This window comes from Salvia splendens, chromosome 20 (genome assembly GCF_004379255.2).
Source record: "Salvia splendens isolate huo1 chromosome 20, SspV2, whole genome shotgun sequence".
Taxonomy (NCBI): domain Eukaryota; kingdom Viridiplantae; phylum Streptophyta; class Magnoliopsida; order Lamiales; family Lamiaceae; genus Salvia; species Salvia splendens.
Window position 1 is genome coordinate 10,890,646 of NC_056051.1, and position 26,521 is coordinate 10,917,166.

General features: G+C 35.9%; 2 long non-coding RNA genes across 3 annotated transcripts; one reads left to right on the plus strand and one right to left on the minus strand.

The window, feature by feature from the left end:
• The first annotated feature begins 5,518 nt into the window (after nucleotides 1-5,518).
• LOC121782340 lies at nucleotides 5,519-7,043 on the plus strand. Its single transcript, XR_006046322.1, has 2 exons — nucleotides 5,519-6,051; nucleotides 6,771-7,043. It is a non-coding gene; the product is annotated as an uncharacterized LOC121782340 (long non-coding RNA).
• A 5,782-nt stretch (nucleotides 7,044-12,825) lies between these two features.
• LOC121782328 lies at nucleotides 12,826-26,040 on the minus strand. 2 transcript variants are annotated; one of them, XR_006046295.1, is made up of 29 exons: nucleotides 25,999-26,040; nucleotides 25,788-25,906; nucleotides 25,297-25,688; nucleotides 24,884-25,211; nucleotides 24,672-24,790; nucleotides 24,186-24,572; nucleotides 23,772-24,100; nucleotides 23,560-23,678; nucleotides 23,330-23,461; nucleotides 22,912-22,993; nucleotides 22,680-22,823; nucleotides 22,450-22,586; nucleotides 21,714-22,356; nucleotides 21,499-21,619; nucleotides 21,086-21,244; nucleotides 20,699-21,001; nucleotides 20,467-20,603; nucleotides 20,269-20,375; nucleotides 20,030-20,161; nucleotides 19,314-19,400; nucleotides 18,024-19,179; nucleotides 17,836-17,896; nucleotides 16,134-17,582; nucleotides 15,201-15,309; nucleotides 14,867-14,948; nucleotides 14,619-14,759; nucleotides 14,316-14,471; nucleotides 13,828-13,991; nucleotides 12,826-13,045 (listed from the first exon to the last, which is right to left on the minus strand). It is a non-coding gene; the product is annotated as an uncharacterized LOC121782328 (long non-coding RNA). The 2 variants fall into 2 exon arrangements; XR_006046296.1 differs by lacking the exons at nucleotides 24,672-24,790; nucleotides 24,884-25,211; nucleotides 25,297-25,688; nucleotides 25,999-26,040 and having other exon boundaries at nucleotides 25,788-25,803.
• Nucleotides 26,041-26,521: the final 481 nt, after the last annotated feature.

A 26,521-nucleotide genomic window follows, 5' to 3' on the forward strand; every position in this document is an offset into this window, starting at 1 on the left:
TGGCCGTGAACGGCGGTGGGTAAGACCGCGAAATCTAACGACGATGCAGTTTCAGCAGACTGAGCGACCGGGACAGTGGTGGCCGCGAACTGAGGCTGGCCATGGCGGCGGCTATGAGGCGAGATATGTGATCAAAGTGAAAGTGTTGTTGCGCATGTTATGTGGTGCTATGTGTTGATTATTGAGTGATATTATAAATTGCTTGGCTTTGTTGATGTGATGTGAATTGATGCTCGACCTTGACAGAAAAGTGATTTGTGTTTCAAATACGTTTTAAGGAAAATAAAGTTTGCAAAGGGAATGTCATGCCATGTTTTTGTTTTGAGAAATGCCTATCTGTTTGTTTAGCAAGAGAGTTGTCCCTACTAGACCTATTGAAATCGAATTCGGGTCTGACTAGGGATCGTGAGCCGTCTTTTGGGTCGGCCGGTCCAGTGATTGAGTTTGCGGCCACATTCTCGTTTCACATTATGTTGTTGATGTTGATGAGATTGATGTTGATGTTGATGATTGCTTAGTGGGGAGTGAGTCCCTACTATGAGTTTAATCGAATTCGGGTCCTAGCAAGTAGGGATGTCAATCGGGCCAACCCGTTCGGGTTCGGGCAAACCCGTTCGGGTTGTCGGGCCATTCGGGTATGGGCTATTCGGGTTATGATTTTTTCGGGTTATAAAAGTTCGACCCTAACCCTAAAACCCTTCGAGTTTCGGGCTAACCCACTGGGTTATTCGGGCCAATGCGTATTTTTAATTCTTTTAATATTTTCAAAAAATAATACGTATTTTAAATTTTCTTTAATTATATACATATTTTTAATTAATCATTCAACAATAAAATACATATTTTTAATTTTCTTTAATATTTTTAGAAAGATTAAGTTATTTAAATTTAAATAACTTATTCATTACATAATTATTTACAAAATATCTATCAATAGTATGTTTATGTTTATGTATTTAAAACATAAATCAACGTTTTATTTCAAAATTCAAACATAAATCAATTCGTAGAAAATTAAATAAAATTTTCATAACGCGAGAGGTGCATCGTAGATGTAACAAAAATATTTTGAATTGTTAAAGAGTGAATTATCAAGATGCTAGCTAATTGGAGTAACTCTAAGTTTTCTTGAATTATGATTGGTCAAATTTAGTTTATTCCAGCTGTAAATAAGTCAAATAATAATTTATCTTTGTTTTAAGAATCATCAAAGTACGCATAATTCAATGACGAAGTGGCGTCAAAACACTTTGCACTATTATATTGGAAATATACTAAAAGAAAGCTTTTATATACGAGTATTTATGAATCCATGAACCACATGGTGATTTTTTTCGTGATCTTATATAGTCGGTTGACGTATTTGGATTTTGCATGGTTTTAGAGGGTTGTCTTGGATGATTTTGATTATATTTCTATATTTTGGTATGTTTACATGTTTGTTGAGAAATGATAGAAAATTGATTAGAAAATGTACACAAAATATGTGGATGTGCAGCAGCCTTGTTTGAGTCAATGTTTCTCGCGATTTTGAAGTCTGATAAACCTCTAATACATATCATTCTCTTCGTCTTCGAAAGAGCTTCGCGTGGATATATTGCACGCCTCAATCGGAGCTTTGTAGAGAAAGTTATGACCGTTACAAAAACTGCTCGCTGTGCAGAAGCCTTCAACCCGACGGGCCGACTCGTAACCCGAACGGGTCAGCCCGAATGGCCCGATTTTAAATTCGGGCTGCGAAATTACAACCCTAACCCTGTATTTTTATCGGGTTATTCGGGCCGGCCCGCGGGTTCGGGTTACATTGACATCCCTACTAGCAAGGGTGCGTCCCTACTCGGACTAGTGTACACGATGAGGATCGTGAGTCATCGAACGGGTTGGCCGGTTTTCATGCTCGTGGAAAGTGGCCCCCTTACACGGCACCCTAAAGAACAGATATGGCAGTTTCTTAAATAATTCCAGGAGAAATGGTTGTGTTTTGAAATGATGAGGAAAAAGGATTTGAGGATGAGTTGAAAGTTTGTGTTTGAGATATTTTTAGTGTCTCGGTCCTTTTCAAGTTAAAACCCCGAGGTCACTCAATGGTGGCATGATATAACTATTTTATAAAATTGTTTTGGCATTTGTCCACTGAGTGCATCAAGTACTCAGCCCTGCATTTCTTTTTAAAAATGTGCAGGTTGAACGATGACGAGCGCGGTGGGTGTTGAGCATAAAAGTGAAGAATGTCTATCAAATGTCTAGAATATGTTGTGTCTTCATACATAGCATTATTCTACTCTCGAAATGCTTCCGCTAAATATTGTTTTTTTTAGTTGTTGATTGTTGAGATACTCTGATTTTATTCGAGCTATTCCCATTTGTTTCGAGCTATTGTCGATTTGTGTTGATTTCCCCCTTTCTTCCCCGCTTCTTTTACCCTCCCCTAGTCGCGATCAATCGTGTTTTCTATCCTTAGAAAATGCGGGCATGACAAAAATACTCTCTCGACAGAAGCTGTCGCAACAGGAAGAATCAGAGTCAACTCAATCAAATGATACCCAAGGAAAAAGGTTTATCTCTTGTGGTAGCGACCAAAATATTTGCAAGATTTCTCAACAACTCGACTTTATCAACTATATCACTGATATAACTTTTATGATGATAGGGGAAGAGTCATACATTCAGTGCACGAGAAGTCGTCCGGATAAAGTTTTGTGAGACTGACCAACTTGTCGATATTGAAGCTAGCAAAGGACTTTTTTGGACTAAGGCAATTCATGCAATTAAGCAATTCTGTATTCGTTTCTGGGAAACGATTTTCCATCTCTTGAATAAGTAAATCAAGAACCTAATAATTATCTGAAATTAGAATACAATGAAATATTTAATAATAATCACAACTAAGAAATACTCCCTCCGTCCCGTGCTACTCGCACGTTTGCTTTTCGGCTCGTCACAAAGTCCTTACACTATTTATAATTTAAGTTAGAATTAATGCATTTAATTAATATGTTAGTTTAAGTTAAGAGCTCTTTTATTAAATGATGTCTCATTACACCTAAAATTCTTTTTTAATTGCACAAAAAAATCAATCCCAAATTTACGGCCTAAAATGAAAAGTGCGAGTAGCATGGGACGGAGGGAGTAAAACATAAATCATACCTGACAGTAACCTCTACCTTGTAATGATGATAATTTGTAACATGTTAGCCTCGCTTCAATCGCACAACAAACTGTGATGTTATCATCAATATTGATGACATGAATGGAATTAGCCACAAAAAACTCTTCAACTTGTCTCAAGAATTGGCTCCATCCATTCTCTCTAAAGTCTTGCAAAGTCCTTTTAGTTGTATTAATCAAAGATATAGCTTGAACTATATTTTGATCCCTATTTTGCAAAATTGTTGACAAATCATATGTAGACCCAAACAACTCTATCATCAAGTGTAAAATAAACACAAAGTCATAGCTTCCAATCCTCATACCCAACGTTTTTGATATACCACTATTATCTGGATTAGTACCATCTCCATACACATGTTCAAGCATTTCAATTATCGATGACCACATACCTTTTAGACGAAGCAAAGTAGTGAAGTGTGATCCCCATCGAGTGTGACCCGGTCGGCCGCCTTAAACTCATCTCTTGATTTAAACATCTTCCACTTTTAATCTCTTCACTTTCTAGACATTTGATAATTTTCACATGCTCAACTTGTAGTTTGTCTCTCCTTTTACAAGATGTTCCACATCCACATGTGTTTATATTCATAGTGACAATGGTGAAAAAATCACTTATAGCACCATGTTATTTTATACTCACTCCGTCCCATAGAAGATGTCACACTTTCCTTTTTAGTTTGTCCCACAAAAGATGTCACATTTCCTCTTTTGGAAAAAGTTCCTCCTCACATCACTTATAAAATTATATTTTCTCTCACCACTTAACACACAAAATAAAATCTCCTAAAATCTCGTGCCATCTCCCAAGTGTGACATCTACTACGGGACGAAGAGAGTAACATTTACCACTACTAGTTGGAGTTGATGAGCAAAGCAATGTATGTACTTCGCATATCCATTTTCATTCAGTATAAGGGTTTTCAGACCATTGTACTCACCCCGCAAATTTGATGCACCGTCATAGCCTTGACCTTTTAATTGTGACAAAGATAAATCATTCCCTTCCTTCAATGACTTTGTTGTAGTATCAGTGACATGTACCAAGACTAAGAATCTTTCTGCAATCTCTCCATTATTGTTCACGTATCTAATAAGGCAAAGCCATTTGCTCTTTTATCGAAGAATCTCACACTTCATTAACCAATAGCGAGTATTTGCGATTTTCAATATCTTCCAAATAACATTCGTAGTCTCAACGACACAACAATTTGTTAATTCCTTTTGAATCAAAAGACTAGTCATCTGATTATTACCTGGAGCATTCTCCAATGTAACTGCAGCTACCTCCTTATAAGCTCACGATACCATTTAAGTATATCTAGAAAGTTTCCCTTGTTTGTAGACTCAAATGATTCACCATTCCCATGAAATGATAATCCCTATCTTAACAATAATCGAATCACATCTAAAGAAGTAGTCAAGCGAATGCGGTAGTTGACCTCGTTTTCCTTATCATATTTCCTCAAATTGTATTCAACACTCTGTCTTTGATTTTTAAACCCTTGAAAAAGTATTATGGCCTGATCATGTTCGCTAATTGCTAAACCTTCATGTTCTCTAAAAATAGCAAGTGCCTTTTTCCAATTTTTAAAGCCTATACTCACGAATACATCATCTCCAAACTGATTGGCATTAATAGGCTTAAAAAGATAACACCAAAAATAAAATGTTGCTTCTTTTTCAACACTATATTCCAACCACATGTCTCTCAAACCATTTAAATTGGAAGCTCCTTTTTTTCTTTACCATACGACGTTTTCCTAAAGACATGTGGTTGGCAAGGTCCGTTAGAGATGTATTCTCTTCGAACGTGATCCCTTATTTGAAAATCATAACTAGCAATAGGACTCCATAGCCCAGGGTCACTCTATGTATCCGAATTAACCTCGACACTTGCAACATTGATTCTTTCTTGATTTAAAGTCGGACTCGGGTCACTAACTGTGTTTTCCGGATTACCTTCAACACTTGCAACCAATGACGGATCGAGGTGGAGTCGGGCGGGTTCGGCCGACCCCATCGTCGGTCCATGGTGACACCAGAAAATTCCATTTATTTGTTCATCGTCTCACGGGAGCTTCGTTTTCGACCCCACGACAACTCCGGCTTGAAAGAGAAATGAAAAGGGAATAAAATTGAAAAATTAGAGAAACAGAGAGGAAGATTAACACTACAAATCAAGGGATTAGAAAAATGGAGAAAGAACAACAAGGCGGCAAAGTTTAAATTTTGTAACAACAAAATTTGTTTTGGAGAAAGAATATGGAAAAGAATGGCGAGGAAGAGGGTTTTGAAGAAGAAGAGAGATGGATAATCATGTGATAATTAGTCATAGCCACCAGCCAAGTCAGTGGAGGATCCAGATTAATAAACGGAGGGGCAGAATATATATTACTAGTTTGGTTTAGGGTGGAAATGACTATTTTTTTAATCATCTGGGCGAGGAGGGGGCAGTCACCCCCTAGATTCGCCAGTGCTCCAACTAAAATAGTACCACGACCCTATCCTATGCTACATTTCATCATTATTTTGTCTAACAAACCAAACAACCACATTGTAATAGTACTCTTGAATATTAGCACATCCATTCTAGCACCAAAATGCAGTCAAATTCACATCCCATCTATCTCTCATCCTCGGAGAAATTGATCCTTAGAGATCACCAGTCTTCGTAGTTTGCTTCAGCTTCTTTTTCGTGCCAAACATTTACCATCAATTTTGGTAGTTACAAGGGGAAATCAGATGGCGTCATAGCTAGGGTAACCGAGGATACCTTCTAGAGCCCCCAAATCAAAGAGCTCTGCCGAAACGTTGGTGCTCAGCTTGCTTTTCGCGCTTTGGGGCATTTTTAATATTTACTTCGATATCTATAACAAGCAGGTATTTTACTTTTCTCATCTCTATTCTTCTTCTTGTTGTTGTAGTTGGAATATATGTAGCATTTAAGTTTTTAAAATTTTGGCATAGAACAGAGTGGCAGTTATTTTCTGGTGTTGGTAGAACAACTTTGATCTGTGATTTCGTGTTATCTTGTGCTTCATGTTTCATGTTTATAGCTTCATTGTCAGACATTTTCGTGTTTATATACAGAAAATAAGTGAATTTGACTGCATTTTGCTGCTAAAATGGATGTGCTAATATTCAAGAGTACTATTCGGTTGTTCGGTTTGTTAGACAAAATAATGATGAGATGTGGCCTAGTATAGAGTTGTGAGACTATTTTAGTTGGAGCACTGGCGGATCTAGGGGCGACTGCCCCCTCCCCGCCTAGATGATTTAAAAAAATAGTCATTTCCGCCCTAAACCAAACTAGTAATATTTATTCTGCCCCCTCCGTTTACTAATCTGAATCCTCCACTGAGTTGGCTGTTGCTATGACTAATTATCACATGATTATCCATTTAGAATGGAGTTGTGAGATTCAATCTCATGAACCAAACACAATACATTTTAATTCCGAGATATAACTTTGCAACTAAACAGCCCCGTTATGTAAATTGGTTACTTGTAAATAGGTTCTCAAAGCTTTTCATTACCTGGTTACGATCAGTCTAGGTCAATGTGGCTTCTAGTCATTGTTTCCCTACACCCCTTTGTAGGTATAGGGAACATCTTGACAAGAGGAGGAGTGCCCTATCTGGACTACTCTCTCTTGGAGGCTTGTGGCTGAAAAAATCGAGAAGAAGATAAAGATGACGGATTTTGATATCTTTGCTATTTCTAGCTAAGTCTCCAAATGCTTAAAGTGGAGATGTTGCGTGTAGTAGAATAAGGCATTACTTATCATCATATTATATGATCGATCCAGAAAGTAAAACTCGTGGGATCGGATACTGATATTACTTATCTATAAATATATTTAATTACGATCAGTCTAGGTCAATGTGGCTTCTAGTCATTGTTTCCCTACACCCCTTTGTAGGTATAGGGAACATCTTGACAAGAGGAGTGCCCTATCTGGACTACTCTCTCTTGGAGGCTTGTGGCTGAAAAAATCGAGAAGAAGATAAAGATGAAGGATTTTGATATCTTTGCTATTTCTAGCTAAGTCTCCAAATGCTTAAAGTGGAGATGTTGCGTGTAGTAGAATAAGGCATTACTTATCATCATATTATATGATCGATCCAGAAAGTAAAACTCGTGGGATCGGATACTGATATTACTTATCTATAAATATATTTAATTACGATCAGTCTAGGTCAATGTGGCTTCTAGTCATTGTTTCCCTACACCCCTTTGTAGGTATAGGGAACATCTTGACAAGAGGAGGAGTGCCCTATCTGGACTACTCTCTCTTGGAGGCTTGTGGCTGAAAAAATCGAGAAGAAGATAAAGATGACGGATTTTGATATATTTGCTATTTCTAGCTAAGTCTCCAAATGCTTAAAGTGGAGATGTTGCGTGTAGTAGAATAAGGCATTACTTATCATCATATTATATGATCGATCCAGAAAGTAAAACTCGTGGGATCGGATACTGATATTACTTATCTATAAATATATTTAATTACGATCAGTCTAGGTCAATGTGGCTTCTAGTCATTGTTTCCCTACACCCCTTTGTAGGTATAGGGAACATCTTGACAAGAGGAGGAGTGCCCTATCTGGACTACTCTCTCTTGGAGGCTTGTGGCTGAAAAAATCGAGAAGAAGATAAAGATGACGGATTTTGATATCTTTGCTATTTCTAGCTAAGTCTCCAAATGCTTAAAGTGGAGATGTTGCGTGTAGTAGAATAAGGCATTACTTATCATCATATTATATGATCGATCCAGAAAGTAAAACTCATGGGATCGGATACTGATATTACTTATCTATAAATATATTTAATTACGATCAGTCTAGGTCAATGTGGCTTCTAGTCATTGTTTCCCTACACCCCTTTGTAGGTATAGGGAACATCTTGACAAGAGGAGGAGTGCCCTATCTGGACTACTCTCTCTTGGAGGCTTGTGGCTGAAAAAATCGAGAAAAAGATAAAGATGACGGATTTTGATATCTTCGCTATTTCTAGCTAAGTCTCCAAATGCTTAAAGTGGAGATGTTGCGTGTAGTAGAATAAGGCATTACTTATCATCATATTATATGATCGATCCAGAAAGTAAAACTCGTGGGATCGGATACTGATATTACTTATCTATATATATTTAAAATATTTATTTTTAAATATAATATTTAAATAATTATTTAAAAATACAATTTAAGTAGCACTATCGTGTATTATACACAATAGTCGATTAAATCAGTATCCATATCCTAATAGTACATCACACAAACAAATTTTTACATTTTTTATAATTCAAAATATTTTCATTTTCTCACAAATTTTGTTCTAATTAGGCGAAACTAAAAAATAAGTTGGTGCAAAAATTAAAAAATATAAAGATAATAATATTAAAATATTAAATTCAAATATAATGTCTTTTCAATTTCGATGTGTCGCCCTTTTTTGAAACCGTGTCGCCATTTCTCAAATCAGTGAAGCGACGAGGCTCTAGATAATTGTTTTCGGCGTGTCGCCATTTCTTGAAACACATTGAAGAATGGCCTCATTTTCAATCTTGTTAAAAATTTCACTCTCAGTATATACAACTAAGATATCATTTATCCAATCGTCTCCTATTCTATTTTGTAAATCTGTCTGGATAAGTTTAACCGAAGAAAATATACTCTCTCGACAGAAGCTGTTGCAACAGGAAGGATCAGAGTCAACTCAATCAAACGATACCCAAGGGAAATCCTTGTGAGACTGACCAACTTGTCGATATTGAAGCTAGCAAAGGAGTTTCTTGGACTAAGGCAATTCATGCAAATAAGCAATTCTTTATTTGTTTCTGGGAAATGATTTTCCATCTCTTGAATAAGTAAATCAAGAACCTAATAATTATCTGAAATTAGAATAAAATGAAATATTTAATAATAATCACAACTAAGAAATAAAACATTAATCATACGTGACAGTAACCTCCACCTTGTAATGATGATAATTTGTAACGTGTTAGCCTCGCTTCATTCGCACACCAAACTTTGACGGTATCATTAATATTGATGACATCAATGGAATTAGCCTCACAAAACTCTTTTAACTTAGTCACAACAACACACACAGTGCACACATACTATACACAAAATACACACTTTACACATTCTATACACAAAATATCCACACAACACACATATTACAAAAAATACACACGCTAGACAGACTACATAAAACGCACCACTACAAACATTATACACAAAATAAACATGTACAGAAAATACACACACAACAAAAACTATAAACATACTAGACATACGCGAAATACATGCACAACACACCCAATATACACAATACGCTTGCACCGTACACTCAGTACAAACTCTAAAATTACACACAATGCATGCATACACACTACAAACTACATATAAAAAATACACACTACAAAATACAGAAACACACTATACGCAAAATGCACAATACACACAACATTCACTATACAACAAATAAACACACTACTATAAAAAATACTTCACACACTACAAACGAAACACACACTGCACACTCTATACATAAAGTATACACACACTGCACACTATGTAAAGTATACACACCCTACACACACTAATTTATGCACTACACATAGTACATAAATTAAAAATCATACACATACTATACATACAGAAGCAACGGTACAAACACACCAGGCACAAAATACAACAATAAACTAAACACACAACCTCCCCTCCACATAACACTGCAAACACTAACAAAACACACATTATAAAAATAATACACATAAAATACATATTACACACCTTATAAACACAGAATCTACACACATACATAAAATACATACATATACACGAAATACATGCATTGCATAACACATACATAAACACTATATACACATACATAAAACACATGATACCAATAATATACACAAAATAGAAACAGTTTGTTAGTCACACACACAATAATACAAAATATACACAAAATACCCCATACACAAAATACCCCCACAGCACACACACACATTACACACAAAATAAACATGTACAGAATACACACACAACGAAAACTATAAACATACTAGACGCACTATACACGAAATAGACGCACTGCACATCCACTATACACAATATGCTTGCATTGTACTCACACATACACACTATATAAAATACATAATGTACATACACTACATAAAATGCACATAATACACAAGACTACATATACAAAATACAGAAACACATTATACACAAAATACACACTAGCCACTACACACTATACACAAAATAAACTATCTACTCACAATGTAAAAAAAACACACTTTAGACACACAATACAAACGAAATATAAACTGCGCACTATACATACACTATACAAGTAAAACACACACTACACACTCTATACATAAAGTATACACATTATACATGCACAACACACTCTATATACTCTATATATAAAGTATACATATACTGCACACACTATTCACAAAGTATACACTCACAAAGTATACATAAAATTAACACATACATAAAACAAACACAACACAAACTATACGCACGAAATATATGCACTGTACACCCACTCCCACTGTATACGCTTGCACTATACACACATACAAACTATACTAAATACAAACTATTGCATTTAATACACATACTATACGAAAAATACAAAAACAATATATACACAAAATACACATTACACACAACAATACACTGTACACAAAACACTACACCATAAACATATATAAACATACTACTCTCACAATATATACACAAAATACACATTACACACAACACTACACCATAAACATATATAAACATATATAAACATACTACTCTCACACTGTACAAAAAATAAACACACTTTACACACGCTACAAACGAAATACACACTGCAAAAATTATACAAACACTTCACACACATACACTACACACAATACATAACTGCACACATACAGTATACTCATGTTATACACAAAATACAGACACAAACTATACACAAAATACACAATACACTGAAAATACACACTCTGGACACATACATAAATAAAATATACATCGATACATAAACATTATGCACAGAATGCACACGCTAAACAAAAGATATGCATGTACTATGCACAAAATATAGGCACTTACATTGCGCTACATACTCACAAACACAAAATATCCACAATACCCACATTGCACACACTAAACAAAATACAAACATTATACAGAAAATACATGCACTACACACATATACACACACAAAATAAACACACTGCACATATACAATACAGAAATACACACTACACATATACACAAAATACATGCATTTCAAACACGACATACCGTACAAAAAATAAACACAACTTACACACATTACAGACGAAAGAAACTACACACTCTTTACATAAAGTATATGCACACTGCACACACTCACACACATACACTACACATAGTACATAAATTAGACATTATACACGGACTACACCGAAATATTGTTCACAAAATACACAACATACTATACCCAAAATACGTATACTCTACACAACACACTACACACACTATACACATACTATATAAAAGTTACACACAATACTCACACTGCACTACATACACACTGTACACAAAATACCCACACTGCACACACTAAATAAAACACACACACTACACACAAAATACATACAAGCTTACACAAAATAAATACCTTGCACACATATGTACATAACATACATGCATTGCAAAAACACATACACACAATACCTGCATTGCACATAATACCAACTATATACACAAAATACAAACAATGTGATAGTCACACACAATACACACAAAATACACACTAGACACACTACATGAAAAACACACACTACACACACTATACACAAAATAAACCCATACAAAATACACACACTGCACACCCCCATTAGACAAAATACACACGTACACACATATACATACACACTACACAAAATATACAAAATGCACGCCCATAACACACTACATATATTGAGCATAATCAAAGACTATACACAAAATATAGAAACACCACTATACACAAAAGACCAATACACAAATCACATACTAATACACAAAATAAACATACAACTGTATAAAAAATTAACACACATTATACACACTGTACACTCAATACACTTATACACACACATACACTACACAATACATAAATTAGACATTATACACAGACTATACACGGAATACTATAAATAATACAGATGAATATTATACACAAAATACATAACACACTATACACAAAATATACACATACTATACAAAATATACACAGTTAACAATATTCATGCACTTCAAACACACTTACACACACTACACACAATACACAAAATACATCACGCACAATACACAAAGTAAATAATGCAGTGCACACACTATACACAATGTACACGCTATAAATAAAATAAACACATTCTACACAAAATACATGCATTAAAAACACACATACACAAAATACCTAATACACACAACACACTATGTACACAATAAACATACTATTCACATTGTTCACAAATTAAACACACATACACAGAATACACACAACACACGCATACTTAAGATGAAATACACAACACACTTCAGATGAAATATACACTACACACAATACATGCACACACACTACACACAATACACTCCACACACTATATACACTACATACACTATATATATTCTATATGTCTCTATACATTATGCTTATCTTATCTAATGACCTAGTATGACCATATTCTGTTATGTCTCTTTACATTAAGAGAAAATAGATTTGCAAGCAAATTCTCTAGTACAATTACCATAAGATTATGAATCTTTTGTTCATCATCAATGTTTTCAAAGATTCACTTCATAAGCACTTCTTCACCTCAGCCTACCTGAAAAAATAACCATGGGCATCCGGTCATAATATTTCCAAGAATTCGGACAATGGAAAAGTTGCATTCCAACATAATATAGCAAAGCTCGCTGGAAAAAAATAGATTAAAGTTCTAACTCGTCTTAGACAACCCCCTGATTTCAAGAAATGCAACCATCACCAAGTCCATAAACTTTCATAAAGAATCCAAATGTTACCAAATTATGCTATGAAAACAGTCACGAGGAAACTTCAAGATGGAATTCAAGCATGCCAATAAAATTGTAGAATAAAGAAATTTAAAGCAGTTAGCATTATGTTGATTAAAGTATTAATCATTGAGATAATTCAAGACAAAAGAATTTACTTATATGATTTCACAATTTGTAACCGTTGCAGGTTATTTTGTGAAGGAAAGACAGAAGGAAATAACTTGAGTGCCTTTTATGTTGATTAAAGCTTCAAAATGGCTCACTGGGATAACATGTGTTTGGTGGATATTCAAAGGAAACAAGGCTCAAACATGGGTATCTAGCTGCCCTCTATCCCTATTGCATATTGACCATCCATCATTCTTAAATCACTTAACTCATGTAGTTAAAAACCGAACTCATCAAATAAAAGCAAAAATTAATCATTAGGTCAACAAACACATAAAAGCACACAAAAAACAGTAAGACACAAATGAGCAACACCTCCGCCCACTAAGGTTGTACTCTCAAGTTGGGGCTTACACTAGAAGAAGATTCAAAACGCTGACCAACAGAGAAACGGAAGAATAAAAGAAAAGAAAGGGGCCACCTTGTGTGCTGGTCAGCTTTGCATGTCATTGGATCTCAGGCATGTCCAAGATTGGGAAGTTTTCTCTTCTTCCCTTGCATCTTCAGAACTGTGTCAGCCCCATTCCTCTCCTATTTCAACTCCTTTCCTCCCTTGCAACAAACTCTTGACGTGGCTGATTTCGTCTGCTCCAACAAGAATTCGAACAGTGGAAAAGTTGCATTCCAACGTAATATAGGAAAGCTCGCTGGTAAGAAAATAGATATAGCTCTAACTTGTCTTAGATAAACCCCCCCCCCCCCCCCCCCTAATCTCATGTAATGCAACCAGCACCAAATCCATAAACTGTACATAAAGAATCCAAATGTTACCAAACTCTGCCATGAAAAACAGCATCAAGATGGAATTCAAGCATGCGAATATAATTGTAGAATAAAGAAATCTAAATCAGTTAGCATTAAGTTGATTAATGTATTACACATTCAGATAATTAAGGAAAAAGAATTTACTTATGGATTCACAATTTTTAATCCTTGCAGGCTCTGTTTTGTGAAGGAAAGACCGAAGGAAATAACTTGAAATGCCTTTTATGTGTGATGCTTACTTCTTGCTCATATTTGACGAAATGTTGATTGAAATGGTGCTCGAGCCGCTGGTCAGCACAGCTGATGCAAAACAAATCAAACTATAAAATTATTCTTCTGGTGCAAAAAAGCAATCAAAGACTCCCAGTAAGATAAACTAAAGGAGGACAAATTGCACCATAGTATATATATATATATATGTAGTGGAAAATATCAATAATTGTATACCTTAAGTGACTCAAACCCATATAAAGGATGCTTACTGAACGCCCCATATTATCTTTCCCCTAGGAAAGTGACAAGTTTATCTGCTCCACAGGCCATTAGAACAAGCTTAAACATTGCCAATGCATCTCTTGTGTCAATTGCCTAAATACGAGGGAAAATAAACAAGTCATAAGTATGATGGTTTAGCAATCAAACCAAGCTGTAAAACATGCATATGCAAGGAATTACTGATCTTCGAAATCATGAACCTATTCAGGTGTCAAGAGATTTGGTGACCTCTCCTGGTTGACATCATAAGAATTAGATCTTGCTCCTAAAACTTCACAAAACCTGATGGACCATCACAATAATGATTTCTCATAAACCTGTTATAAACCTCACAGTCTTCATTTTCATTTGGCATTAAAAATAGAAAATTCTAGACGAGAGATCAAAGAATATCAGTAACCATCAGGATGAGAGTAGCTAGATAATATTCAGAATGTAAAGAATCTATTCTCATTGCCATTGCATCTATTAATGTCGAAGCAGACCACACATTATCGTAAAAAATATTAATAACAGCAAATATGATTTACATACCTTTTAGCAGTCAGATAGAGGTAGGCGATTAAACTGAAGGCCAACGTTTCTCAAATTATTCCTTGCATATGTTTCCTTTGTGGTCATTGTTTGACTCCCCAAGCAATTTCTGGATGCCAACAATTTGTTTTAGAACAAAGATGTACACGATGGTATGGCTACCATGTAAAACACAAAGAAGAGCGGAAGCTAATAAGAACATATTCATAATAAATAAGCTTAGACAGAAGTAAGTCATTATAGTTTTTAGTCTTGAACAGCAGAAGACTCCCTATGAAAATTCACATAGTTCGAACTCAATCCCTAAACACCAAAATCATTCAAATTAGGGATTATCGTGTTAAACGAGCCATAGCTTTTCGCACTAAGACTATATGACTCCTAAAGGATGGTGTTGGAGTGCTACCTCAAGAACAGTCTCAAGATTGTTAGAGAGCTAAGAAAGAGACAGGGCACGAATATGTATGAAGCTTCAAAATGGCTCACTGGGATAACGTGTGTTTGGTGGATATTCAAAGGAAACAAGGCTCAAACATGGGTATCTTAGTTGCCCTCTATCCCTATTGCATATTGACCATACTATATGAAGAATACATGCAAATTAAAGTCACTCAGAAAAAATTAGTGTGTGTTTTACATCAAGGCTCAATATGGCATTAATCCAACTCAAAACTCATTATTCCATCATTCTTAAATCACTTAACAGGGGTCATGTAGTTAAAAACCGAACTCATAAAAAAAGCAAAAATTAATAATTAGGACATGCTCGACTAGCTAATAAAACAAACACATAAAAACACAAACGGCAAGACACAAATGAGCAACCCCTTCGCCCACTAAGGCCATACTCTCAAGTTGGGGCTTACTGTTGAAGAAGACTCAAAACACTGACCAACAGAGAAACAGAAGAATACAAGAATAGAAAGGGGTCACCTTGTGTGCTGGTCAGCTTTGCATGCCATAGGATCTCAGGCATGTCCAAGATTGGGCAGTTTTCTCTTCTTCCCCTGCATCTTTAGAACTGTGTCAGCCTCATTATCAACTCCCTTTGTCCCTTGCAACAACTCTTGAGGTGGCTGATTTCGTCTGCTCCAACAGCTCTTTATCTTCTTTCTTTGTTTGAATCACTTTTATTCTTATAGCCAACTTCCTCATTTCATTCCCTCTATCCACTCTCTTTTCTTTTTCACATTTAACTTAAACATAGCACCAAACCGAAATAGGCAAATAAAGTTGATAAAAAAAATTATTAGAAACAAAGCTACAGCATGGAACAAAGGAAGAAGACAAGCATTTCATCCGGCTTACTTCATCTGCAAATATAAAAAATTATCAAATATACACAGGCTTAAACTGAATAGCTTGCAGCTAACATGATAATTATAGACATGCTTACTTCATCCGCAAATATAAAAATTAGCAAACCAGATAGAAAAATTAGCAACTTGCTAAACCAATATGTTAACAAGACAAGCAATTCTCCGAGTATATTAGGTATTATATATAAAAATATTCTGCCATTGTACATAACTAGCACATCTAGCATGAATGGATCAGCCTTCCATTGTTGCAGATGATCAATAAATATTCTGCCACCAATACAATAAGTCTAACGGATTTTTCATAACTGAACCGGTCAAAATCAAATGGTACAAATTGACATTTTCTATCATACATGAACACTATTTGTAGCTCCAATTTCATTTAGCTAGATAACATTTAACAAATGCATACCCATGAAAACAACCATAGTAATTGATTACTACAGCATAACAATAATAATCAAGTTCTAAATCAACTTGAGGTTCCCTTGCTCTAGCTAAATTATTGCCTTTGTACAAATATTCCACTAAAGTAAAATGACAAGTACACTAACCTCCCGGGCATGATGCCGAATTCTGAATGTTACACCCTCTTTCTCCCGGTTAGTACTGATGTTTAGCTGAAAATGTTACATATGTAGCTTTGGGAAGATTTGAAAATATATCCAGCAATGATATGAATCCAATAGGTGTCTGATCTAGGCCACCATTGTAAACATACAGTAAAGAGACACAATTTGTTCGATAGTAAAATATATCTATTCAACAAATGCAGGTAAAAGTCCGATAAAATAACAATTAGCAGATGAGAAAAATGAGTTGGGTGTATTATTACGGTTCATCTTAATGTTTTACTGATTGACAGAAAATGGCTTTAGTTGCCCTTCTTCTCATGCTACCCATAATAGACATAAATAGAACTATGTCAATCAAAATACTGCGTGAAAAAGGAAAACCCTACTATACAACAATTATAACGCTGATTACCTTCTCAAAAGGATCCACACAATCTTGGTTGACTTCAAAATCCTCTTCCAGTCATTTCCATCTACCTCATATTCTTTTGATTGTAAATATGTTTCACCAGCACCAATAATAAAATTACAGTATCAGAAGGGTTATGCTAAAATATTTAATGCACAATTTAAAATCAGAACAGTCAGCATTAAGTTGATTAATGTATTAATCATTCAGATAACTAAGGCACAATAATTTAATTACGGATTCACAAATCATAATCCTTGCAGGCTCTATTTTGTGATGGAAAGACGGCAGAAAACAAATTGAAATGCCTTTTGATTTGTAATGCTTACTTCTTGCTCATGTTTGACGAGATGTTGATCGAAATGGTGCTCGAGCCACTCGTCAGCATAACTGATGCAAAATAGTTCAAAATATAAAGTTATTCTTCTGGTGCAATAAAAGCAATCAAAGACTCCAAGTAAGATTATCTAAAGTGGGACAAATTGCACCATAGTGGAAAATATCAATCATTGCATACCTTAACTGACTCAAATCCGTATCAAGGATGCTTACTGACCGCCCCATATTGTCTTTCCCCTAGGAAAATGACAAGTTTATCTGCTTCACAAGCCATTCGAACAAGCCCAATGCATCTCTTGTGTCAATTGCCCAAATATGAGGGAAAATAAACATGTCATAAGTGTGATGGTTTAGCTATTAAACCAAGCTGTAAAACACTCATATACGAGTAATTATTGATCTTCGAAATCATGAACCTATTCAGGTGTCAGAGATTTGGTGACCTCATCCTTTCGTGTTCATACCCTCCAGGTTGACATCATAAGAATCAGATTCTTGCTCATAAAACTTCACAAAACTTGATGGACCATAACAATAATGATTTCTCATAAACGGTGCTATAAATCTCAGTCTTCATTTTCGTTTTGGCATTAAAAATAGAAAATTCTCAACGAGAGATCAAAGAATATCAGTAACAGGATGAGAGTAGCTAGATAATTTCAGAATGTATAGGATCCTGATTTTTTCAAAGAATTTTCCCGTCTCATAAAGAACCCACAGTAAAAAGCTCACATCGATATAATTAAGCCAAAAATAATTTATTTATAATTTTAAAAACCTAAAAGAACATATAAATGTAACATATCCTATATCTAGAATTAAGTGGCATGTATAATACGTTATCAAAACTTTATCATCACTACGACAAGGAAATTCTAATCATAAGTCACAAAGACACCCACCCACATTATGGTCTCAAACAAATGTACATAACTAGCACAACTAGCATGAATGGATCAGCCTTTCATTGTTGCAGATGATCAATAAATATTCAGCCACCAATACAATAAGTCTAACGGCTTTTTCATAACTGAACCGGTCAAAATCAAATGGTACAAATTGACATTTTCTATCATACATGAACACTATTTGTAGCTCCAATTTCACTTAGCTAGATAACATTTAACAAATGCATACCCATGAAAACAACCATAGTAATTGTTTACTACAGCATAACAACAATAATCAAGTTCTAAATCTACTTGAGGTTCCCATGCTCTAGCTAAATTATTGCCTTTGTACAAATATTCCACTAAACTAAAATGACAAGTACACTAACCTCCCGGGCATGATGCCGAATTCTGAATGTTCCACCCTCTTTCTCCTGGTTAGTACTGATGTTTAGCAGCAAATGTTAGATATGTAGCTTTGGGGAGATTTGATAATATATCCAGTAATGATATGAATCCAATAGGTGTCTGATGTAGCACACCAATGTAAAAATACTGTAAAGAGACTCATATAGCACCTGCTATCGTTGCATTTTATGTTGCATCAGCAATAGCATAAACATGAGGAGTGTCCAAAAGCTTCTTTCTTTATCATCCCCATATAGCTGGACATTTTTTAATGGATTTAGAGGCAATCAGTATAAGCAAATAAAATGAAAAGGTGGAATTACATATATATTATCTTCTAAATATCTATACCGAAGATTGTGAATAACTGAAGGCTCATTCAAATAACTTAGTTGTGCAAAATAATCAACTTAGTCAAGTATCTAAGGATTGGTTGGTAGAAGGTCTTTTGTGGGAACGGTCACAACCTGTAGTGATAATGCAGTAAGTGCAAAGTTCTTGAAGAATGCAACAAAAGCAGTGAAGAGATGAAAAATTAAATGAACTAACACTTACGTCCAATACCAGAATCAAAGCTTTCTCCCCTGAGTTTGATTTTATTTACCCAGATTCCCATAGATCATCATGTTGCCGACACCAAACACAAAGATTCTAAAATCATGTCATCACCAACAATGAGTAGCTGAGAGCAAAATTCTATTCGTAAACTGAGAGTTGCTGAACATTTAGGCAAGACAAAAATGCAACATTCTGATCATTCACGAGGCCAACTCTTTTCTCATGTGTCCTACTATAGTGTCGAGCAAAACAAAGTGCAAAGAAACTAGACACATGAAAAGATGCATTCCAACGTAATATAGATAAGCCCGAAGTTTTAGATAACTACCTAATCTCAGGTAATGCAACCAGCACCAAGTCCATAAACCATAAAGAGTCCAAATGGACAGCATGATATCCCTCTAAGCAAAAGCATTGGATCCTCCTCCAATCTCTTAGCATGATCAACTGCTTCACAACTCTACAAATAGGAAACAAGTATAATTCGGCTCCAGTTTAGGGCTAGAATGCTAGATAGGTACGAAAGCAATGAGATTAGAAGTACTATTTGGATTGCTAGATACAAACCTTTTTAGCTTCTGGTTCTCAACAATCATGTCATGTGGCTGATAAGAGTGCTCCAGAAGCACTTATCAAAAGGACTAAACATTGAAGAACGTGGAAAATCGATGGCCCTAATGAAAATCGGAACTTAATTATCAGGTTCAATCCATGTTTTAAATTAAATGAAGAGCGGTATAATTTAAAAGAGAACATTAAGAATACTTTGTGAAGGGAGGTCGATATTTATCCCCTTTTGTTAATATCCCGAAGCAGAGCCTCGTATTTATCAGGGTGACCCTTCTCATAGTAGCCGATAAGGGGTATGTTAGGCACTCTGAAGTCGTGTAAAATCAATGGCCCTAATAAAAAATCGAAACTTAATTATCGTCGTTCAATCTATATTTTAAATTAAATGAAGAGCGGTATAGATTTTAAACAGAACAAATGGAAATACTTTGTGAAGGGAAGTCGGTATATATGCCCTTTTGCTAATATACCAAAGCAGAGCCCCGGATTAATCAGGGAGACCTTTCTGACAGTAGCCGATCAGGAGAATGTTCGGCACTCTGAAATCCAGTCATCTAGCACAGCCTTGGCTTCTTCGAGATCTCCATGCTTTATCAATGAGCCCATCACGGAGCTTCTTGTTCTCTTCCTCCAACAGCCCAGATCTCTCTTGCATAAATGCCATATCCCATCTGACCCACATCGGCTCTCTAGCCTTGCTCGCTGCTCGTCTCGCCATGGTGATTGTGTGCTATGGAAACACAACATTAATCCCCTAATCAATCACACAATCTCAAACAACATTGCTTTTCAAGTAATATGAAGATAAGGTTACTTGCATTTTTTGCTTTCTTGACATTCTCCGTTTCTTTTGAGCTCTTTTTTGTTTGCCTCTTGTGAAGTTTCTCTACAGAATTTTCTCCATCTTTGGTTTTCTCGTTGTTGGCATGTAAGATTTCACTCAATGTTGGTAGTCCGACATGACTTTTACCTCCTACAAAATGCAGACCACACATCAATTCTACGAACATTTTAATCATTTGATTCATTATTTCATAATTAGAATAAAATGGGACCATCAATCTTAGGATGAAATTCAACACATCAAAACAGAACAAAATTATTATAGTTCGAATTGAATCCCTAAAAATGAAAAATCATTTAAATTAGGGATTCTCATGTTAAACGAGTTATAGCTTTTCACACAAAGAAAACTGTGATTCCTTAACTATAGAGTTGGTGTGCTACCTCAAGAGCAGTCTCAAGATTGTTAGAGAGATGAGAAAGAAACTTGTCCAATGAATCAAACCCTCTCAGCAAAAGCACTGAATCCTCCTTAAATCACTTAGCATGATAGACTGCTTCAGAACTGTGAAGACCAAGCACAATCCAGCTCCAGGTTAGGGAAAAGTAGATATGAAATCAATGATATTAAGTACTAGTTAGACTTGGAAAAAACTCACATTTTCTTGGAACTCTTTCTTTGATACTGCTTTATACTTTTTTTTTAGATTTGTGACACCAATTTTTTCTCTTCTTTTTCTTCTTTTCTCTTTTTTTTTCTTCCCACAGATCTGCTTTCTCTTTTTTCCTTCTTTTTTCTTTTTTTTCCTTTTTTTCTCTCCACTTTGCTTTAATTCTACCCCTTCCATGTTTCTATTTACACTTTCTGCCCTAATGTTGGCTGACTACAATCAATATCTCACAAGAAGATGAGATATCATGTGATGTCAGGTTGTCGAAAGTTGAAACTCTCATCTTCAAAACCTTTTTGCGGAGACAAAAATCAAACCGCATTCCCCATAGCAAGCTCTCATAAGAAGATGAGATATCATGTGATGCCAGCTGGTGGTACTCGAAAATGCAGGAACTGGGTTACCCTCGTCAAGTATGCATTGTCATTTTCCTGTCTTGATTGCTCTGCCAAAAGTGCTTCAAGTTGAAGCTTCACCAATTCAACGTCTTCATCTCCCGTTACTCCATCACAAAGTTTCTTGTTCTCTTCCTCCTGTTCCCACATCTCTCTTGCATAAATGCCATATCCCATCTGACCCACATCGGCTCTCTAGCCATGCTCGCTGCTTGTCTCGCCATGGTGATTGTCATCTATGGAAACACAACATTAATCCCATAATCAATCAGACAATATGTTAACAATGCAAGCATTTCTCCACGTATTTAAAGAGACTCATATAGCACCTGCTATCGTTGCATTTTATGTTGCATCAGCAATAGCATAAACATGAGGAGTGTCCAAAAGCTTCTTTCTGTATCATTCCCATATATCTGGGCATTTTTAAATGAACTGACTGAAATAATACAGGGCCTGCCATTCTCTATGCAAAGCAAAGACAAGGAAATTGTTTATAAGATTTAGAGGCAATCAGTATAAGCAAATAAAATGAAAAGGTTCTCAAATAGAGAATTACATATATATTATCTTGTAATTATCTATACCGATGATTGTGAAGAGTTGAAGGCTCGTTCAAATAACTTAGTTCTGCAAGATTATCAACTTAGTCAAGTATCTAAGGATTGGTTGGTAGAAGGTCTTGTGTGGAAACTGTCACAACCTGTAATGATAATGCAGTAAGCGCAAAGTTCTTGTAGAATGCAACAAAAGCAGTGAAGCGATGAAAAATCAAATGAACTAACACTTACGTCCGATAGCTGAAACAAAGATTTCTCCATAGAGTTTGATTTTATTTGCCCAGATTCCCATATCTGATCATGTTGCCAACACCTAGCACAAAGATTCTAAAATCATGTCATCATCAATAATGAGTAGCTGAGATCGAAATTCCATTTGTAAACTGAAATTTGCTGATCATTTGGGCAAGATAAAAACGCAGCATTCTGATCATTCATGAGGCCAACTCTTTTTTAATGTGTCCTACAATACTGCTTGATATGTTGCATTGACAACACGGAGCTTTAACTACCCCAGCCAAAAGCTTTAGTGTCAAGGAGAACAAAATGCAAAGAAACCAGACAAAGGACAAGCTGCATTCCAAAGCAATATACATATGCCTGCAGGTATGAAAATATATTAAAGCTCAAACTTGTTTTAGATAACTACCTAATCTCAGGCAATGCAACCAGAGCCAAGTCAATAAACCATATAGAGTCCAAATGGACAGCATGATAACCCTCTAAGAAAAATCATTGAATCCTCCTCCAATCGTTTAGCATGATCAACTGCTTCACAACTCTACAAATCGGGAACAAGTACAATTAAACTCCAGTTTAGGGCTAAATAGGTAGGGAACAATGAGATTAGGACAACTATTTGGAATGCAAAAAACACACCTTTTTTGGCTTTTGGTTCTCAACAATCATGTCATGCGGCCGATAAGAGAGCTCTGGAAGCACTTATCGAAAGAAGGGCTAAATATCGACGAAGAAGAAACCGTGGAATATCAATGGTCCTGATGAAAATCGGAACTTAATTATCAGGGTTCAATCCATATTCCGAATTAAATGAACAGCGGCATGGATTTTAAATAGAGCAGTAGAAATACTTTGGGAAGGGAAGTCGGTATTTATCCCCATTTGCTAATATTCCGTAGCCGGGCCTCAGATTTATCAGAGAGACCCTTCTGACAGTAGCCGATCAGGAGTACGTTCGACACTCTGAAGTCGTATGTGTGGCAAGTAGAAGTCTAGTCATCTCCCACTGCCCTGGCATCTTCGAGTTCTCCAAGCTTTACCAAAGAGCCCATCATGAAGCTTCTTGTTCTCTTCCTCCAACAGCCCAGATCTCTCTTGCATAAATGCATTATCTATCCCATCTTTTTCACTTCAGATTTCAAGCCATGCTCGCTGCTCGTCTCGCCATGGTGAATGTCAGCTATCGAAATACAACATTAATCATATAATCAATCAACAACCTCAAACAAAGTTGTTTTTCAAGTAATATGAAGGTAAGGGCTTACAATTTTTGCACTCTTGAACTTCTCCGTTTTTTTTAGGCTCTTTTTGTTTGCCTCATGGGAAGATTCTTCATCATGATCATCATAATTTAGACAACACTTCATCCCCACATGGTTCAAACAAGGGGATAACATAGTATTCCACAGCTTATTCGGGCTATTTTTTGCTTCACATTTTAGTTGATCACTATTTTTTTTTCTAGATCTGTGAGACCAATTTTTTCTTTTCTTTTTTTTCCACAGATCTGCTATCTCTTTTTTTCTTCTTTTTTTTTTTCCTTTTTTTCTCCCCACTTTCTGCCCTAGTGCTGGCTGACATCATGATAACCCTTTAAGCAAAATCATTGAATCCTCCTCCAATCTCTTAGCATGATCAACTGCTTCACAACTCTACAAATCAGAAACAAGTACAATTCAGCTCCAGTTTAGGGCTAAATAGGTAGGGAGTCAATGAGATTAGGAAAACTATTTGGAATGCAAAAAACATACCTTTTTTGGCTTTTGGTTCTCAACAATCATGTCATGCGGCTGATAACAGTGCTCTGGAAGCACTTATCGAAAGAAGGGCTAAACATCGACGAAGAAGAAGCCGTGGAATATCAATGGCCCTGATGAAAATCGGAACTTAATTATCAGGGTTCAATCCAAATTCCGAATTAAATGAACAGCGGCATGGATTTTAAATAGAGCAGTAGAAATACTTTGGGAAGGAAGTCGATATTTATCCCCTTTTGCTAATATTCCGTAGCCGAGCCTCAGATTTATCAGAGAGAACCTTCTGACAGTAGCCAATCAGGAGTACGTTCGACACTCTGAAGTCGTATGTGTGGCAAGTAGAAGTCTAGTCACCTCCCACTGCCTTGGCTTCTTCGAGTTCTCCAAGCTTTACCAAAGAGCCCATCATGAAGCTTCTTGTTCTCTTTCTCCAACAGCCCAGATCTCTCTTGCATAAATGCATTATCTATCCCATCTTCTTCACTTCAGTTTTCAAGCCATGCTCGCTGCTCATCTCGCCATGGTGAATGTCAGCTATCGAAATACAACATTAATCATATAAGAAATCAACAACCTCAAACAAAGTTGTTTTTCAAGTAATATGAAGGTAAAGGCTTACAAGTTTTGCTTTCTTGAACTTCTCCGTTTTTTTAGGCTCTTTTTGTTTGCCTCATGGGAAGATTCTTCATCATGATCATCGTTATTTAGACAACACTTCATCCCCACATGGTTCAAACAAGGGGATAACATAGTATTCCACAGCTTATTCGGGCTATTTTTTGTTTCACATTTTCTTGGATCACTCTATTTTTTTTCTAGATCTGTAAGACCAATTTTTTCTTTTCTTTTTTTTTGTACAGATCTGCTATCTCTTTTTTTCTTCTGTTTCTTTTTTTTTCCTTTTTTTCTCCCCACTTTCTGCCCTAGTGCTTGCTGACATCATGATTACCCTTTAAGCAAAATCATTGAATCCTCCTCCAATCTCTTAGCATGATCAACTGCTTCACAACTCTACAAATCAGAAACAAGTACAATTCAGCTCCAGTTTAGGGCTAAATAGGTAGGGAGTCAATGAGATTAGGAAAACTATTTGGAATGCAAAAAACATACCTTTTTTGGCTTTTGGTTTTCAACAATCATGTCATGCGGCTGATAAGAGTGCTCTGGAAGCACTTATCGAAAGAAGGGCTAAACATCGACGAAGAAGAAGCCGTGGAATATCAATGGCCCTGATGAAAATCGGAACTTAATTATCAGGGTTCAATCCAAATTCCGAATTAAATGAACAGCGGCATGATTTTAAATAGAGCAGTAGAAATACTTTGGGAAGGAAGTCGGTATTATCTCCTTTTGCTAATATTCCCGAAGCCGAGCCTCGGATTTATCGGAGGAGACCCTTCTGACAGTATCCATCAGCAGTATGTTCGGCACTCTGAAGTCGTATGTGTGGCAAGTAGAAGTAATAGTCATCTAGCACTAGCCTTGGCTTCTTCGAGATCTCCAAGCTTTACCAAAGAGCCCATCACGAAGCTTCTTATTCTCTTCCTCCAACAGCCCAGATCTCTCTTGCATAAATGCATTATCTATCCCATCTTCTTCACTTCAGTTTTCAAGCCATGCTCGCTGCTCGTCTCGCCATGGTGAATGTCAGCTATCGAAATACAACATTAATCATATAATCAATCAACAACCTCAAACAAAGTTGTTTTTCAAGTAATATGAAGGTAAGGGCTTACAATTTTTGCTCTCTTGAACTACTCCGTTTTTTTTAGGCTCTTTTTGTTTGCCTCATGGGAAGATTCTTCATCATGATCATCGTTATTTAGACAACACTTCATCCCCAC